This window comes from Salvelinus alpinus, chromosome 7 (genome assembly GCF_045679555.1).
Source record: "Salvelinus alpinus chromosome 7, SLU_Salpinus.1, whole genome shotgun sequence".
In the NCBI taxonomy this organism is placed as follows: domain Eukaryota; kingdom Metazoa; phylum Chordata; class Actinopteri; order Salmoniformes; family Salmonidae; genus Salvelinus; species Salvelinus alpinus.
Window position 1 is genome coordinate 88,306,890 of NC_092092.1, and position 20,507 is coordinate 88,327,396.

The 20,507-nt window shown below is 48.6% G+C and overlaps 1 protein-coding gene across 3 annotated transcripts in view; it reads right to left on the reverse strand.

Moving 5' to 3' along the window:
* LOC139581824 (transcription termination factor 1-like) overlaps positions 1-20,507 on the reverse strand; it is a 78,060-nt gene that overhangs the window by 47,821 nt on the left and 9,732 nt on the right. The window lies entirely within an intron of this gene.

Here is a 20,507-nt window from a genome sequence, read left to right on the forward strand (position 1 = left end):
CGCGTTGTCCTCGGGCTCCAGACTAGCGCGTTGTCCTAGGGCTCCAGACTAGCGCGTTGTCCTAGGGCTCCAGACTAGCGCGTTGTCCTAGGGCTCCAGACTAGCGCGTTGTCCTAGGGCTCCAGACTAGCGCGTTGTCCTAGGGCTCCAGACTAGCGCGTTATCCTAGGGCTCCAGACTAGCGCTTTACCCTAGGGCTCCAGACTAGCGCGTTACCCTCGGGCTCCAGACTAGCGCGTTACCCTCGGGCTCCAGACTAGCGCGTTGTCCTCGGGCTCCAGACTAGCGCGTTGTCCTAGGGCTCCAGACTAGCGCGTTGTCCTAGGGCTCCAGACTAGCGCGTTGTCCTAGGGCACCAGACTAGCGCGTTGTCCTAGGGCTCCAGACTAGCGCGTTATCCTAGGGCTCCAAACTAGCGCGTTACCCTCGGGCTCCAGACTAGCGCGTTACCCTCGGGCTCCAGACTAGCGCGTTACCCTCGGGCTCCAGACTAGCGCGTTACCCTCGGGCTCCAGACTAGCGCGTTACCCTAGGGCTCCAGACTAGCGCGTTGTCCTAGGGCTCCAGACTAGCGCGTTGTCCTAGGGCTCCAGACTAGCGCGTTGTCCTAGGGCTCCAGACTAGCGCGTTACCCTCGGGCTCCAGACTAGCGCGTTACCCTCGGGCTCCAGACTAGCGCGTTACCCTCGGGCACCAGACTAGCGCGTTGTCCTCGGGCTCCAGACTAGCGCGTTGTCCTAGGGCTCCAGACTAGCGCGTTGTCCTAGGGCTCCAGACTAGCGCGTTGTCCTAGGGCTCCAGACTAGCGCGTTGTCCTAGGGCTCCAGACTAGCGCGTTGTCCTAGGGCTCCAGACTAGCGCGTTGTCCTAGGGCTCCAGACTAGCGCGTTGTCCTAGGGCTCCAGACTAGCGCGTTGTCCTAGGGCTCCAGACTAGCGCGTTGTCCTAGGGCTCCAGACTAGCGCGTTGTCCTAGGGCTCCAGACTAGCGCGTTATCCTAGGGCTCCAGACTAGCGCGTTATCCTAGGGCTCCAGACTAGCGCGTTATCCTAGGGCTCCAGACTAGCGCTTTACCCTCGGGCTCCAGACTAGCGCGTTACCCTCGGGCTCCAGACTAGCGCGTTACCCTAGGGCTCCAGACTAGCGCGTTACCCTAGGGCTCCAGACTAGCGCGTTACCCTAGGGCTCCAGACTAGCGCGTTACCCTAGGGCTCCAGACTAGCGCGTTACCCTAGGGCTCCAGACTAGCGCGTTACCCTAGGGCTCCAGACTAGCGCGTTACCCTAGGGCTCCAGACTAGCGCGTTACCCTAGGGCTCCAGACTAGCGCGTTACCCTAGGGCTCCAGACTAGCGCGTTACCCTAGGGCTCCAGACTAGCGCGTTACCCTAGGGCTCCAGACTAGCGCGTTACCCTAGGGCTCCAGACTAGCGCGTTGTCCTAGGGCTCCAGACTAGCGCGTTGTCCTAGGGCTCCAGACTAGCGCGTTGTCCTAGGGCTCCAGACTAGCGCGTTGTCCTAGGGCTCCAGACTAGCGCGTTGTCCTAGGGCCCCAGACTAGCGCGTTGTCCTAGGGCCCCAGACTAGCGCGTTATCCTAGGGCTCCAGACTAGCGCGTCATCCTAGGGCTCCAGACTAGCGCGTTACCCTAGGGCTCCAGACTAGCGCGTTACCCTAGGGCTCCAGACTAGCGCGTTACCCTAGGGCTCCAGACTAGCGCGTTACCCTAGGGCTCCAGACTAGCGCGTTACCCTAGGGCTCCAGACTAGCGCGTTACCCTAGGGCTCCAGACTAGCGCGTTACCCTAGGGCCCCAGACTAGCGCGTTATCCTAGGGCCCCAGACTAGCGCGTTATCCTAGGGCCCCAGACTAGCGCGTTATCCTAGGGCCCCAGACTAGCGCGTTATCCTAGGGCCCCAGACTAGCGCATTGTCCTAGGGCTCCAGACTAGCGCGTTGTCCTAGGGCTCCAGACTAGCGCGTTGTCCTAGGGCTCCAGACTAGCGCGTTGTCCTAGGGCTCCAGACTAGCGCGTTGTCCTAGGGCTCCAGACTAGCGCGTTACCCTAGGGCTCCAGACTAGCGCGTTACCCTAGGGCCCCAGACTAGCGCGTTACCCTAGGGCCCCAGACTAGCGCGTTACCCTAGGGCCCCAGACTAGCGCGTTACCCTAGGGCCCCAGAATAGCGCGTTACCCTAGGGCCCCAGAATAGCGCGTTACCCTAGGGCCCCAGACTAGCGCGTTACCCTAGGGCCCCAGACTAGCACGTTATCCTAGGGCTCCAGACTAGCGCGTTACCCTAGGGCTCCAGACTAGCGCGTTACCCTAGGGCCCCAGACTAGCGCGTTACCCTAGGGCCCCAGACTAGCGCGTTACCCTAGGGCCCCAGACTAGCGCGTTACCCTAGGGCCCCAGAATAGCGCGTTACCCTAGGGCCCCAGAATAGCGCGTTACCCTAGGGCCCCAGACTAGCGCGTTACCCTAGGGCCCCAGACTAGCACGTTATCCTAGGGCTCCAGACTAGCACGTTACCCTAGGGCTCCAGACTAGCGCGTTATCCTAGGGCTCCAGACTAGCACGTTATCCTAGGGCTCCAGACTAGCCCGTTACCCTAGGGCTCCAGACGAGCCCGTTATCCAAGAACACCCGACTAGCTCGTTGTCCAAGAACACCCGACTAGCACGTTGTCCTGTAACACTGGTGCCCCTAGCACGTTGTCCTGCTAACACTGGTGCCCATAGCGCGTTGTCCTGCTAACACTGGTGCCCCTAGCGCGTTGTCCTGTAACACTGGTGCACCTAGCGCGTTGTCCTGCTAACACTGGTGCCCCTAGCACGTTGTCCTGCTAACACTGGTGCCCCTAGCACGTTGTCCTGCTAACACTGGTGCCCCTAGCACGTTGACCTGCTAACACTGGTGCCCCTAGCACGTTGTCCTGCTAACACTGGTGCCCCTAGCACGTTGTCCTGCTAACACTGGTGCCCCTAGCAGATTGTCCTTCTAACACTGGTGCCCCTAGCACGTTGTCCTGCTAACACTGGTGCCCCTAGCACGTTGTCCTGCTAACACTGGTGCCCCTAACACGTTGTCCTGCTAACACTGGTGCCCCTAGCACGTTGTCCTGCTAACACTGGTGCCCCTAGCGGATTGTCCTGTAACACTGGTGCCCCTAGCGCGTTGTCCTGCTAACACTGGTGCCCCTAGCGCGTTGTCTTGCTAACACTGGTGCCCCTAGCAGATTGTCCTGTAACACTGGAGCCCCTAACGCGTTGTCCTGTAACACTGGTGCCCCTAACACATTGTCCTGCTAACACTGGTGCCCCTAACGCATTGTCCTGCTAACACTGGTGCCCCTAGCACGTTGTCCTGCTAACACTGGTGCCCCTAACGCGTTGTCCTGCTAACACTGGTGCCCCTAGCAGATTGTCCTTCTAACACTGGTGCCCCTAGCACGTTGTCCTGCTAACACTGGTGCCCCTAGCACGTTGTCCTGCTAGCACTGGTGCCCCTAGCACGTTGTCCTGCTAGCACTGGTGCCCCTAGCAGATTGTCCTTCTAACACTGGTGCCCCTAGCACGTTGTCCTGTTAGCACTGGTGCCCCTAGCGCATTGTCCTGTAACACTGGTGCCCCTAGCGCGTTGTCCTGCTAGCACTGGTGCCCCTAGCGCGTTGTCCTGCTAGCACTGGTGCCCCTAGCGCGTTGTCCTGCTAGCACTGGTGCCCCTAGCGCGTTGTCCTGCTAGCACTGGTGCCCCTAGCGCGTTGTCCTGCTAGCACTGGTGCCCCTAGCGCGTTGTCCTGCTAGCACTGGTGCCCCTAGCGCGTTGTCCTGCTAACACTGGTGCCCCTAGCGCGTTGTCCTGCTAACACTGGTGCACCTAGCGCGTTGTCCTGCTAACACTGGTGCCCCTAGCGCATTGTCCTGTAACACTGGTGCCCCTAGCACGTTGTCCTGCTAGCACTGGTGCCCCTAGCACGTTGTCCTGCTAGCACTGGTGCCCCTAGCGCATTGTCCTGTAACACTGGTGCCCCTAGCGCGTTGTCCTGCTAGCACTGGTGCCCCTAGCGCGTTGTCCTGCTAGCACTGGTGCCCCTAGCGCGTTGTCCTGCTAACACTGGTGCCCCTAGCACGTTGTCCTGCTAACACTGGTGCCCCTAGCACGTTGTCCTGCTAACACTGGTGCCCCTAGCGCGTTGTCCTGCTAGTAAAACCAAATGCATGCTTTTCAACCGTTCGCTGCCTGCACCCGCACGCCCGACTAGCATCACCACCCTGGACGGTTCCGACCTAGAATATGTGGACATCTATAAGTACCTAGGTGTCTGGCTAGACTGCAAACTCTCCTTCCAGACTCATATCAAACATCTCCAATCCAAAATCAAAGCAAGAATCGGCTTTCTATTCCGCAACAAAGCCTCCTTCACTCACGCCGCCAAACTTACCCTAGTAAAACTGACTATCCTACCGATCCTCGACTTCGGCGATGTCATCTACAAAATAGCTTCCAATACTCTACTCAGCAAACTGGATGCAGTTTATCACAGTGCCATTCGTTTTGTTACTAAAGCACCTTATACGACCCACCACTGCGACCTGTATGCCCTAGTCGGCTGGCCCTCGCTACATGTTCGTCGTCAGACCCACTGGCTCCAGGTCATCTACAAGGCTATGCTAGGTAAAGTGCCGCCTTATCTCAGTTCACTGGTCACGATGGCTACACCCACCTGCAACACGCGCTCCAGCAGGTGTATCTCACTGATCATCCCTAAAGCCAAAACCTCATTTGGACGCCTTTCCTTCCAGTTCTCTGCTGCCTGCGACTGGAACGAATTGCAAAAATCTCTGAAGTTGGAGACTTTTATCTCCCTCAACAACTTTAAAAATCTGCTATCCGAGCAGCTAACCGATCGCTGCAGCTGTACATAGTCCATCTGTAAACTACCCACCCAATTTACCTACCTCACCCCCCATACTGCTTTTATTTATTTACTTTTCTGCTCTTTTGCACACCAGTATCTCTTCTTGCACATGATCATCTGATGATTTATCACTCCAGTGTTAATCTGCTAAATTGTAATTATTCGATTTATTGCCTACCTCATGCCTTTTGCACACATTGTATATAGATTCTCTTTTTTTTTCTACCATGTTATTGACTTGTTTATTGTTTACTCCATGTGTAACTCTGTGTTGTCTGTTCACACTGCTATGCTTTATCTTGGCCAGGTCGCAGTTGCAAATGAGAACTTGTTCTCAACTAGCCTACCTGGTTAAATAAAGGTGAAATAAAATAAAAAATAAAAAAATAACACTGGTGCCCCTAGCACGTTGTCCTGCTAACACTGGTGCCCCTAGCGCGTTGTCCTGCTAACACTGGTGCCCCTAGCACGTTGTCCTGCTAACACTGGTGCCCCTAGCACGTTGTCCTGCTAACACTGGTGCCCCTAGCACGTTGACCTGCTAACACTGGTGCCCCTAGCGCGTTGTCCTGCTAACACTGGTGCCCCTAGCACGTTGTCCTGCTAACACTGGTGCCCCTAGCACGTTGTCCTGCTAACACTGGTGCCCCTAGCAGATTGTCCTGTAACACTGGTGCCCCTAGCACGTTGTCCTGCTAACACTGGTGCCCCTAGCACGTTGTCCTTCTAACACTGGTGCCCCTAGCACGTTGTCCTGCTAACTCTGGTGCCCCTAGCACGTTGTCCTGTAACACTGGTGCCCCTAGCGCGTTGTCCTGCTAACACTGGTGCCCCTAGCACGTTGTCCTGCTAGCACTGGTGCCCCTAGCACGTTGTCCTGCTAACTCTGGTGCCCCTAGCAGATTGTCCTGTAACACTGGTGTCCCTAGCGCGTTGTCCTGCTAACACTGGTGCCCCTAGCACATTGTCCTGCTAACACTGGTGCACCTAGCACGTTGTCCTGCTAACACTGGTGCCCCTAGCAGATTGTCCTGTAACACTGGTGCCCCTAGCACGTTGTCCTGCTAACACTGGTGCCCCTAGCACGTTGTCCTGCTAACTCTGGTGCCCCTAGCACGTTGTCCTGTAACACTGGTGCCCCTAGCGCGTTGTCCTGCTAACACTGGTGCCCCTAGCACGTTGTCCTGCTAGCACTGGTGCCCCTAGCACGTTGTCCTGCTAACTCTGGTGCCCCTAGCAGATTGTCCTGTAACACTGGTGTCCCTAGCGCATTGTCCTGCTAACACTGGTGCCCCTAGCGCGTTGTCCTGCTAGCACTGGTGCCCCTAGCGCGTTGTCCTGCTAACACTGGTGCCCCTAGCACGTTGTCCTGCTAACACTGGTGCCCCTAGCGCGTTGTCCTGCTAGTAAAACCAAATGCATGCTTTTCAACCGTTCGCTGCCTGCACCCGCACGCCCGACTAGCATCACCACCCTGGACGGTTCCGACCTAGAATATGTGGACATCTATAAGTACCTAGGTGTCTGGCTAGACTGCAAACTCTCCTTCCAGACTCATATCAAACATCTCCAATCCAAAATCAAAGCAAGAATCGGCTTTCTATTCCGCAACAAAGCCTCCTTCACTCACGCCGCCAAACTTACCCTAGTAAAACTGACTATCCTACCGATCCTCGACTTCGGCGATGTCATCTACAAAATAGCTTCCAATACTCTACTCAGCAAACTGGATGCAGTTTATCACAGTGCCATTCGTTTTGTTACTAAAGCACCTTATACGACCCACCACTGCGACCTGTATGCCCTAGTCGGCTGGCCCTCGCTACATGTTCGTCGTCAGACCCACTGGCTCCAGGTCATCTACAAGGCTATGCTAGGTAAAGTGCCGCCTTATCTCAGTTCACTGGTCACGATGGCTACACCCACCTGCAACACGCGCTCCAGCAGGTGTATCTCACTGATCATCCCTAAAGCCAAAACCTCATTTGGACGCCTTTCCTTCCAGTTCTCTGCTGCCTGCGACTGGAACGAATTGCAAAAATCTCTGAAGTTGGAGACTTTTATCTCCCTCAACAACTTTAAAAATCTGCTATCCGAGCAGCTAACCGATCGCTGCAGCTGTACATAGTCCATCTGTAAACTACCCACCCAATTTACCTACCTCACCCCCCATACTGCTTTTATTTATTTACTTTTCTGCTCTTTTGCACACCAGTATCTCTTCTTGCACATGATCATCTGATGATTTATCACTCCAGTGTTAATCTGCTAAATTGTAATTATTCGATTTATTGCCTACCTCATGCCTTTTGCACACATTGTATATAGATTCTCTTTTTTTTTTCTACCATGTTATTGACTTGTTTATTGTTTACTCCATGTGTAACTCTGTGTTGTCTGTTCACACTGCTATGCTTTATCTTGGCCAGGTCGCAGTTGCAAATGAGAACTTGTTCTCAACTAGCCTACCTGGTTAAATAAAGGTGAAATAAAATAAAAAATAAAAAAATAACACTGGTGCCCCTAGCACGTTGTCCTGCTAACACTGGTGCCCCTAGTGCGTTGTCCTGCTAACACTGGTGCCCCTAGCACGTTGTCCTGCTAACACTGGTGCCCCTAGCACGTTGTCCTGCTAACACTGGTGCCCCTAGCACGTTGACCTGCTAACACTGGTGCCCCTAGCGCGTTGTCCTGCTAACACTGGTGCCCCTAGCACGTTGTCCTGCTAACACTGGTGCCCCTAGCACGTTGTCCTGCTAACACTGGTGCCCCTAGCAGATTGTCCTGTAACACTGGTGCCCCTAGCACGTTGTCCTGCTAACACTGGTGCCCCTAGCACGTTGTCCTTCTAACACTGGTGCCCCTAGCACGTTGTCCTGCTAACTCTGGTGCCCCTAGCACGTTGTCCTGTAACACTGGTGCCCCTAGCGCGTTGTCCTGCTAACACTGGTGCCCCTAGCACGTTGTCCTGCTAGCACTGGTGCCCCTAGCACGTTGTCCTGCTAACTCTGGTGCCCCTAGCAGATTGTCCTGTAACACTGGTGTCCCTAGCGCGTTGTCCTGCTAACACTGGTGCCCCTAGCACGTTGTCCTGCTAACACTGGTGCACCTAGCACGTTGTCCTGCTAACACTGGTGCCCCTAGCAGATTGTCCTGCTAACACTGGTGCCCCTAGCAGATTGTCCTGCTAACACTGGTGCCCCTAGCACGTTGTCCTGCTAACTCTGGTGCCCCTAGCACGTTGTCCTGTAACACTGGTGCCCCTAGCGCGTTGTCCTGCTAACACTGGTGCCCCTAGCACGTTGTCCTGCTAGCACTGGTGCCCCTAGCACGTTGTCCTGCTAACTCTGGTGCCCCTAGCAGATTGTCCTGTAACACTGGTGTCCCTAGCGCGTTGTCCTGCTAACACTGGTGCCCCTAGCACGTTGTCCTGCTAACACTGGTGCACCTAGCACGTTGTCCTGCTAACTCTGGTGCCCCTAACACGTTGTCCTGCTAACTCTGGTGCCCCTAGCACGTTGTCCTGCTAACACTGGTGCCCCTAGCAGATTGTCCTGCTAACACTGGTGCCCCTAGCACGTTGTCCTGTAACACTGGTGCCCCTAGCACGTTGTCCTGTCACACTGGTGCCCCTAGCACGTTGTCCTGCTAACTCTGGTGCCCCTAGCACGTTGTCCTGCTAACACTGGTGCCCCTAGCAGATTGTCCTGCTAACACTGGTGCCCCTAGCACGTTGTCCTGCTAACACTGGTGCCCCTAGCGCGTTGTCCTGCTAACACTGGTGCCCCTAGCACGTTGTCCTGCTAACACTGGTGCCCCTAGCACGTTGTCCTGCTAACTCTGGTGCCCCTAGCACGTTGTCCTGCTAACACTGGTGCCCCTAGCGCGTTGTCCTGCTAACACTGGTGCCCCTAGCACGTTGTCCTGCTAACACTGGTGCCCCTAGCACGTTGTCCTGCTAACTCTGGTGCCCCTAGCAGATTGTCCTGCTAACTCTGGTGCCCCTAGCACGTTGTCCTGTAACACTGGTGCCCCTAGCGCGTTGTCCTGTAACACTGGTGCCCCTAGCGCGTTGTCCTGCTAACACTGGTGCCCCTAGCAGATTGTCCTGTAACACTGGTGCCCCTAGCACGTTGTCCTGCTAACACTGGTGCCCCTAGCACGCTGTCCTGTAACACTGGTGCCCCTAGCACGTTGTCCTGTAACACTGGTGCCCCTAGCACGTTGTCCTGCTAACACTGGTGCCCCTAGCACGTTGTCAAATCAAATCAAATCAAATTTTATTAGTCACATACACATGGTTAGCAGATGTTAATGCGAGTGTAGCGAAATGCTTGTGCTTCTAGTTCCGACAATGCAGTAATAACCAACAAGTAATCTAACCTAACAATTCCACAACTACTACCTTACACACACACACAAGTGTAAAGGGATAAAGAATATGTACATAAAGATATATGAATGAGTGGTGGTACAGAACGGCATGGCAGATGCAGTAGATGGTATAGAGTACGGTATATACATATGAGATGAGTACTGTAGGGTATGTAAACATAAAGTGGCAAAGTTTAAAGTGGCTAGTGGTACATGTATTACATAAAGATGGCAAGATGCAGTAGATGATATAGAGTACAGTATATACATATGAGATGGGTAATGTAGGGTATGTAAACATTATATTAAGTGGCATTGTTTAAAGTGGCTAGTGGTACATTTTTACATAATTTCCATCAATTCCCATTTTTAAAGTGGCTGGAGTTGAGTCAGTATGTTGGCAGCGGCCGCTAAATGTTAGTGGTGGCTGTTTAACAGTCTGATGGCCTTGAGATAGAAGCTGTTTTTCAGTCTCTCGGTCCCTGCTTTGATGCACCTGTACTGACCTCGCCTTCTGGATGATAGCGGGGTGAACAGGCAGTGGCTTGGGTGGTTGTTGTCCTTGATGATCTTTATGGCCTTCCTGTGACATCGGGTGGTGTAGGTGTCCTGGAGGGCAGGTAGTTTGCCCCTGGTGATGCGTTCTGCAGACCTCACTACCCTCTGGAGAGCCTTACGGTTGTGGGCGGAGCAGTTGCCGTACCAGGCGGTGATACAGCCCGACAGGATGCTCTCGATTGTGCATCTGTAGAAGTTTGTGAGTGCTTTTGGTGACAAGCCGAATTTCTTCAGCCTCCTGAGGTTGAAGAGGCGCTGCTGCGCCTTCTTCACAACGCTGTCTGTGTGGGTGGACCAATTCAGTTTGTCCGTGATGTGTACACCGAGGAACTTAAAACTTTCCACCTTCTCCACTACTGACCCGTCGATGTGGATAGGGGGGTGCTCCCTCTGCTGTTTTCTGAAGTCCACAATCATCTCCTTTGTTTTGTTGACGTTGAGTGTGAGGTTATTTTCCTGACACCACACTCCGAGGGCCCTCACCTCCTCCCTGTAGGCCGTCTCGTCGTTGTTGGTAATCAAGCCTACCACTGTAGTGTCATCCGCAAACTTGATGATTGAGTTGGAGGCGTGCATGGCCACGCAGTCGTGGGTGAACAGGGAGTACAGGAGAGGGCTCAGAACGCACCCTTGTGGGGCCCCAGTGTTGAAGATCAGCGGGGTGGAGATGTTGTTACCTACCCTCACCACCTGGGGGCGGCCCGTCAGGAAGTCCAGGACCCAGTTGCACAGGGCGGGGTCGAGACCCAGGGTCTCGAGCTTGATGACGAGTTTGGAGGGTACTATGGTGTTAAATGCTGAGCTGTAATCGATGAACAGCATTCTCACATGGGTATTCCTCTTGTCCAGATGGGTTAGGGCAATGTGCAGTGTGGTTGCGATTGCGTCGTCTGTGGACCTATTGGGTCGGTAAGCAAATTGGAGTGGGTCTAGGGTGTCCGGTAGGGTGGAGGTGATATGGTCCTTGACTAGTCTCTCAAAGCACTTCATGATGACGGAAGTGAGTGCTACGGGGCGGTAGTCGTTTAGCTCAGTTACCTTAGCTTTCTTGGGAACAGGAACAATGGTGGCCCTCTTGAAGCATGTGGGAACAGCAGACTGGGATAAGGATTGATTGAATATGTCCGTAAACACACCAGCCAGCTGGTCTGCGCATGCTCTGAGGACGCGGCTGGGAATGCCGTCTGGGCCTGCAGCCTTGCGAGGGTTAACACGTTTAAACGTTTTACTCACCTCGGCTGCAGTGAAGGAGAGCCCGCAGGTTTTGGTAGGGGGCCGTGTCAGTGGCACTGTATTGTCCTCAAAGCGGGCAAAAAAGTTGTTTAGCCTGTCTGGGAGCAAGACATCCTGGTCCGCGACGGGGCTGGTTTTCTTTTTGTAATCCGTGATTGACTGTAGACCCTGCCACATACCTCTTGTGTCTGAGCTGTTGAATTGCGACTCGATTTTGTCTCTGTACTGGGACTTAGCCTGTTTGATTGCCTTGCGGAGAGAATAGCTACACTGTTTGTATTCGGTCATGCTTCCGGTCACCTTGCCCTGGTTAAAAGCAGTGGTTCGCGCTTTCAGTTTCACGCGAATGCTGCCGTCAATCCACGGTTTCTGGTTTGGGAATGTTTTTATCGTTGCTGTGGGTACGACATCGTCAATGCACTTCCTAATGAACTCGCTCACCGAATCAGCATATTCGTCAATATTGTTGTTGGACGCGATGCGGAACATATTCCAATCCGCGTGATCGAAGCAGTCTTGAAGCGTGGATTCAGATTGGTCGGACCAGCGTTGAACAGACCTGAGCGCGGGAGCTTGTTGTTTGAGTTTCTGTTTGTAGGCTGGAATCAACAAAATGGAGTCGTGGTCAGCTTTTCCGAAAGGGGGGCGGGGGAGGGCCTTATATGCGTCGCGGAAATTAGTATAACAATGATCTAGCGTTTTTCCAGCCCTGGTAGCACAATCGATATGCTGATAGAATTTAGGGAGTTTTGTTTTTAGATTAGCCTTGTTAAAATCCCCAGCTACGATGAATGCAGCCTCAGGGTGTGTGGTTTCCAGTTTACAAAGAGTCAGATAAAGTTCGTTCAGGGCCATCGATGTGTCTGCTTGGGGGGGAATATATACGGCTGTGATTATGATTGAAGAGAATTCCCTTGGTAGATAATGCGGTCGACATTTGATTGTGAGGAGTTCTAGATCAGGTGAACAGAATGACTTGAGTTCCTGTGTGTTGTTATGATGATCACACCACTTCTCGTTAATCATAAGGCATACCCCCCCGCCCCTCTTCTTACCGGGAAGATGTTTGTTTCTGTCGGCGCGATGCATGAAGAAACCAGCTGGCTGCACCGACTCCGTTAGCGTCCCTTGAGTTAGCCATGTTTCCGTGAAGCAGAGCACGTTGCAATCACTGATGTCTCTCTGGAATGCTACCCGTGCTCGGATTTCATCAACCTTATTGTCAAGAGACTGGACATTGGCGAGTAGTATGCTAGGGAGTGGAGCGCGATGTGCCCGTCTCCGAAGCCTGACCACGAGACCGCCTCGTTTGCCCCTTTTTCGGCGTCGCACAGGGTCGCCGGCTGGGATCAGATCCATTGTATTGGGTGGAAGGCAAAACACTGGATCCGTTTCGGGAAAGTCATATTCCTGGTAGGAACGATGATGAGTTGACGTTAATCGTATATTCAGTAGTTCCTCCCGACTGTATGTAATGAAACCTAAGATTACCTGGGGTACCGATGTAAGAAATAACACATAAAAAAACTAAAAACTGCATATTTTCCAAGGAACGCGAAGCGAGGCGGCCATCTCTTTTCGGCGCCGGAAGTTAAGTTAAGTTGTCCTGCTAACACTGGTGCCCCTAGCACGTTGTCCTGCTAACACTGGTGCCCCTAGCGCGTTGTCCTGCTAACACTGGTGCCCCTAGCGCGTTGTCCTGCTAACACTGGTACTTTTTCAGTTGATTTGGTCATACCCCCTCCAAAATGGTGTCACGCAACAGAATACAGCGTCTTACAAGCCATGCACTTTACTAAAAGGTGTAATATATTACTGAGATTCTAGAAATAAGTTGGTTCATCTAACATGTCCAAGCAGAAATGCAGGATTCAGAATATTTTCATGTGCAACCTAATCCAGTGATGCATTTTGGGTACACAATTAGGCTATAGTTATATTTCACTGTTAAAATATGGCTCTAGAATATTCTGAACATTATTTCTTCAATAGAGATGAATTTGCATTCATCTTTATGTGAACTAATATCATAAGCTAATTTATTTGGGGCTAATTCACTAGAGGTCGACCGATTAATCGGAATGGCCGATTAATTAGGGCCGATTTCATAACAATCAGAAATCGGTAATTTTTGGCCCCTTTATTTAACTAGGCAAGTCAGTTATGAACACATTCTTATTTTCAATGACGGCCTAGGAACAATGGGTTGTTCAGGGGCAGAACGACAGATTTTTACCTTGTCAGCTCAGGGATTCAATCTTGCAACCTTACGGTTAACTAGTCCAACGCTCTAACCACCTGCCTCACGAGGAGCCTGCCTGTTACGCGAATGCAGTAAGAAGCCAAGGTAAGTTGCTAGCTAGCATTAAACTTATCTTATAAAAAACAATCAATGAATCAATAATAATCACTAGTTATAACTACACATGGTTGATGATATTACTAGTTTAGCGTGTCCTGCGTTGCATATAATCGATGCAGTGCGCATTCGCGAAAAAGGACTGTCGTTGCTCACTTTCTTAAAATCAATACACAGAAGTATATATTTTTAAACCTGCATATTTAGCTAAAAGAAATCCAGGTTAGCAGGCAATATTAACCAGGTGAAATTGTGTCACTTCTCTTGCGTTCATTGCACGCAGAGTCAGTGTATATGCAACAGTTTGGGCCGCCTGGCTCATTGCGAACTAATTTGCCAGAATTTTACGTAATTATGACAACATTGAAGGTTGTACAATGTAACAGCAATATTTAGACTTATGGATGCCACCTGTTAGATAAAATACGGAACGGTTCCGTATTTCACTGAAAGAATAAATGTTTTGTTTGAGATGATAGTTTCCGGATTCGACCATATTAATGACCTAAGACTCGTATTTCTGTGTGTTATTATGTTATAATTAAGTCTATGATTTGATAGAGCAGTCTGACTGAGCGGTGGTAGGCAGCAGCAGGCTCGTAAGCATTCATTCAAACATCACTTTCCTGCGTTTGCCAGCAGCTATTGCACCGTTTATGACTTCAAGCCTATCAACTCCCGAGATGAGGCTGGTGTAACCGATGTGAAATGGCTAGCTAGTTAGCGGGGTGGGCGCTAATAGCGTTTCAAACGTCACTCGCTCTGAGACTTGGAGTAGTTGTTCCCCTTGCTCTGCATGGGTAACGCTGCTTCGAGGGTGGCTGTTGTCGATGTGTTCCTGGTTCGAGCCCAGGTAGGTGCGAGGAGAGGGACGGAAGCTATACTGTTACACTGGCAATACTAAAGTGCCTATAAGAACATCCAATAGTCAAAGGTATATGAAATACAAATCGTATAGAGAGAAATAGTCCAATAATTCCTATAATAACTACAACCTAAAACTTCTTACCTGGGAATATTGAAGATTCATGTTAAAAGGAACCACCAGCTTTCATATGTTCTCATGTTCTGAGCAAGGAACTGAAACGTTAGCGTTCTTACATGGCTCATATTGCACTTTTACTTTCTTCAACACTTAGTTTTTGCATTATTTAAACCAAATTGAACCTGTTTCATTATGTATTTGAGGCGAAATTGATTTTATTGATGTATAATATTAAGTTAAAATAAGTGTTCATTCAGTATTGTTGTAATTTTCATTATTACAAATAAAATAAAGTTTTATTTTATTATTATTCTTATTTATTTTTATTATTATTATTATATATATATATATATATAAAAAAATAAAATAATTTTTTTTTTTTTTTTTTAAATTTATATATATTTTTTTTATTAAAAAAAAATTTTTTTTTTTTTATTTTTATTTTTTTTAATTTTATTTTTTTTTTTTTTTTTATTTTTTTTTAAATCGGCCGATTGATCGGTATCGGCTTTTTTGGTTCTCCAATAAATCGGTATCGGCGTTGAAAAATCATAATCGGTTGACCTCTATAATTCACCACCACTGAGGAAGAGGAAGAGGAAACTTAAAGACACAGCTGACATACCTGCACATCCAAGTCTAAAGGTTACCGTATGAGGACACCTTTACCTGACAACAACCGTTGGGTCTAAATGATAATATATTCAGTCAGCGGGCCAAACACGTAACCCATTGGGTCTAAATGATAATATATTCAGTCAGCGGGCCAAACACGTAACCCATTGGGTCTAAATGATAATATATTCAGTCAGCGGGCCAAACACGTAACCCATTGGGTCTAAATGATAATATATTCAGTCAGCGGGCCAAACACGTAACTCATTGGGTCTAAATGAGATTATATTCAGTCAGCGGGCCAAACACGTAACCCATTGGGTCTAAATGATAATATATTCAGTCAGCGGGCCAAACACGTAACCCATTGGGTCTAAATGATAATATATTCAGTCAGCGGGCCAAACACGTAACCCATTGGGTCTAAATGAGATTATATTCAGTCAGCGGGCCAAACACGTAACCCATTGGGTCTAAATGAGATTATATTCAGTCAGCGGGCCAAACACGTAACCCATTGGGTCTAAATGATAATATATTCAGTCAGCGGGCCAAACACGTAACTCATTGGGTCTAAATGATAATATATTCAGTCAGCGGGCCAAACACGTAACTCATTGGGTCTAAATGATAATATATTCAGTCAGCGGGCCAAACACGTAACTCATTGGGTCTAAATGAGATTATATTCAGTCAGCGGGCCAAACACGTAACTCATTGGGTCTAAATGATAATATATTCAGTCAGCGGGCCAAACACGTAACTCATTGGGTCTAAATGATAATATATTCAGTCAGCGGGCCAAACACGTAACTCATTGGGTCTAAATGATAATATATTCAGTCAGCGGGCCAAACACGTAACCCATTGGGTCTAAATGATAATATATTCAGTCAGCGGGCCAAACACGTAACCCATTGGGTCTAAATGATAATATATTCAGTCAGCGGGCCAAACACGTAACCCATTGGGTCTAAATGATAATATATTCAGTCAGCGGGCCAAACACGTAACCCATTGGGTCTAAATGATAATATATTCAGTCAGCGGGCCAAACACGTAACCCATTGGGTCTAAATGAGATTATATTCAGTCAGCGGGCCAAACACGTAACCCATTGGGTCTAAATGAGATTATATTCAGTCAGCGGGCCAAACACGTAACCCATTGGGTCTAAATGAGATTATATTCAGTCAGCGGGCCAAACACGTAACCCATTGGGTCTAAATGATAATATATTCAGTCAGCGGGCCAAACACGTAACCCATTGGGTCTAAATGATAATATATTCAGTCAGCGGGCCAAACACGTAACCCATTGGGTCTAAATGATAATATATTCAGTCAGCGGGCCAAACACGTAACCCATTGGGTCTAAATGATAATATATTCAGTCAGCGGGCCAAACACGTAACCCATTGGGTCTAAATGATAATATATTCAGTCACCGGGCCAAACACGTAACTCATTGGGTCTAAATGATAATACATTCAGTCAGCGGGCCAAACACGTAACCCATTGGGTCTAAATGATAATATATTCAGTCACCGGGCCAAACACGTAACCCATTGGGTCTAAATGAGATTATATTCAGTCAGCGGGCCAAACACGTAACCCATTGGGTCTAAATGATAATATATTCAGTCACTGGGCCAAACACGTAACTCATTGGGTCTAAATGATAATATATTCAGTCAGCGGGCCAAACACGTAACCCATTGGGTCTAAATGATAATATATTCAGTCAGCGGGCCAAACACGTAACCCATTGGGCCTAAATGATAATATATTCAGTCAGCGGGCCAAACACGTAACCCATTGGGTCTAAATGATAATATATTCAGTCAGCGGGCCAAACACGTAACCCATTGGGTCTAAATGATAATATATTCAGTCAGCGGGCCAAACACGTAACCCATTGGGTCTAAATGAGATTATATTCAGTCAGCGGGCCAAACACGTAACCCATTGGGTCTAAATGATAATATATTCAGTCAGCGGGCCAAACACGTAACTCATTGGGTCTAAATGATAATATATTCAGTCAGCGGGCCAAACACGTAACTCATTGGGTCTAAATGATAATATATTCAGTCAGCGGGCCAAACACGTAACTCATTGGGTCTAAATGAGATTATATTCAGTCAGCGGGCCAAACACATAACTCATTGGGTCTAAATGATAATATATTCAGTCAGCGGGCCAAACACGTAACTCATTGGGTCTAAATGATAATATATTCAGTCAGCGGGCCAAACACGTAACTCATTGGGTCTAAATGATAATATATTCAGTCAGCGGGCCAAACACGTAACCCATTGGGTCTAAATGATAATATATTCAGTCAGTGGGCCAAACACGTAACACATTGGGTCTAAATGATAATATATTCAGTCACTGGGCCAAACACGTAACTCATTGGGTCTAAATGATAATATATTCAGTCAGCGGGCCAAACACGTAACCCATTGTGTCTAAATGATAATATATTCAGTCAGCGGGCCAAACACGTAACCCATTGGGTCTAAATGATAATATATTCAGTCAGCGGGCCAAACACGTAACCCATTGGGTCTAAATGATAATATATTCAGTCAGCGGGCCAAACACGTAACCCATTGGGTCTAAATGAGATTATATTCAGTCAGCGGGCCAAACACGTAACCCATTGGGTCTAAATGAGATTATATTCAGTCAGCGGGCCAAACACGTAACCCATTGGGTCTAAATGATAATATATTCAGTCAGCGGGCCAAACACGTAACCCATTGGGTCTAAATGATAATATATTCAGTCAGCGGGCCAAACACGTAACCCATTGGGTCTAAATGATAATATATTCAGTCAGCGGGCCAAACACGTAACCCATTGGGTCTAAATGATAATATATTCAGTCAGCGGGCCAAACACGTAACCCATTGGGTCTAAATGATAATATATTCAGTCACCGGGCCAAACACGTAACTCATTGGGTCTAAATGATAATACATTCAGTCAGCGGGCCAAACACGTAACCCATTGGGTCTAAATGATAATATATTCAGTCACCGGGCCAAACACGTAACCCATTGGGTCTAAATGAGATTATATTCAGTCAGCGGGCCAAACACGTAACCCATTGGGTCTAAATGATAATATATTCAGTCACTGGGCCAAACACGTAACTCATTGGGTCTAAATGATAATATATTCAGTCAGCGGGCCAAACACGTAACCCATTGGGTCTAAATGATAATATATTCAGTCAGCGGGCCAAACACGTAACCCATTGGGTCTAAATGATAATATATTCAGTCAGCGGGCCAAACACGTAACCCATTGGGTCTAAATGATAATATATTCAGTCAGCGGGCCAAACACGTAACCCATTGGGTCTAAATGAGATTATATTCAGTCACCGGGCCAAACACGTAACCCATTGGGTCTAAATGAGATTATATTCAGTCAGCGGGCCAAACACGTAACCCATTGGGTCTAAATGAGATTATATTCAGTCAGCGGGCCAAACACGTAACCCATTGGGTCTAAATGATAATATATTCAGTCAGCGGGCCAAACACGTAACTCATTGGGTCTAAATGATAATATATTCAGTCAGCGGGCCAAACACGTAACTCATTGGGTCTAAATGATAATATATTCAGTCAGCGGGCCAAACACGTAACTCATTGGGTCTAAATGAGATTATATTCAGTCAGCGGGCCAAACACGTAACCCATTGGGTCTAAATGAGATTATATTCAGTCAGCGGGCCAAACACGTAACCCATTGGGTCTAAATGATAATATATTCAGTCAGCGGGCCAAACACGTAACCCATTGGGTCTAAATGATAATATATTCAGTCACCGGGCCAAACACGTAACCCATTGGGTCTAAATGATAATATATTCAGTCAGCGGGCCAAACACGTAACCCATTGGGTCTAAATGATAATATATTCAGTCAGCGGGCCAAACACGTAACCCATTGGGTCTAAATGATAATATATTCAGTCAGCGGGCCAAACACGTAACCCATTGGGTCTAAATGATAATATATTCAGTCACCGGGCCAAACACGTAACTCATTGGGTCTAAATGATAATACATTCAGTCAGCGGGCCAAACACGTAACCCATTGGGTCTAAATGATAATATATTCAGTCACCGGGCCAAACACGTAACCCATTGGGTCTAAATGAGATTATATTCAGTCAGCGGGCCAAACACGTAACCCATTGGGTCTAAATGATAATATATTCAGTCACTGGGCCAAACACGTAACTCATTGGGTCTAAATGATAATATATTCAGTCAGCGGGCCAAACACGTAACCCATTGGGTCTAAATGATAATATATTCAGTCAGCGGGCCAAACACGTAACCCATTGGGTCTAAATGATAATATATTCAGTCAGCGGGCCAAACACGTAACCCATTGGGTCTAAATGATAATATATTCAGTCAGCGGGCCAAACACGTAACCCATTGGGTCTAAATGAGATTATATTCAGTCAGCGGGCCAAACACGTAACCCATTGGGTCTAAATGATAATATATTCAGTCAGCGGGCCAAACACGTAACTCATTGGGTCTAAATGATAATATATTCAGTCAGCGGGCCAAACACGTAACTCATTGGGTCTAAATGATAATATATTCAGTCAGCGGGCCAAACACGTAACTCATTGGGTCTAAATGAGATTATATTCAGTCAGCGGGCCAAACACGTAACTCATTGGGTCTAAATGATAATATATTCAGTCAGCGGGCCAAACACGTAACTCATTGGGTCTAAATGATAATATATTCAGTCAGCGGGCCAAACACGTAACTCATTGGGTCTAAATGATAATATATTCAGTCAGTGGGCCAAACACGTAACACATTGGGTCTAAATGATAATATATTCAGTCACTGGGCCAAACACGTAACCCATTGGGTCTAAATGATAATATATTCAGTCAGCGGGCCAAACACGTAACCCATTGGGTCTAAATGAGATTATATTCAGTCAGCGGGCCAAACACGTAACCCATTGGGTCTAAATGAGATTATATTCAGTCAGCGGGCCAAACACGTAACCCATTGGGTCTAAATGATAATATATTCAGTCAGCGGGCCAAACACGTAACCCATTGGGTCTAAATGAGATTATATTCAGTCAGCGGGCCAAACACGTAACCCATTGGGTCTAAATGATAATATATTCAGTCAGCGGGCCAAACACGTAACCCATTGGGTCTAAATGATAATATATTCAGTCAGCGGGCCAAACACGTAACCCATTGGGTCTAAATGATAATATATTCAGTCAGCGGGCCAAACACGTAACCCATTGGGTCTAAATGATAATATATTCAGTCAGCGGGCCAAACACGTAACCCATTGGGTCTAAATGATAATATATTCAGTCACCGGGCCAAACACGTAACTCATTGGGTCTAAATGATAATATATTCAGTCAGCGGGCCAAACACGTAAC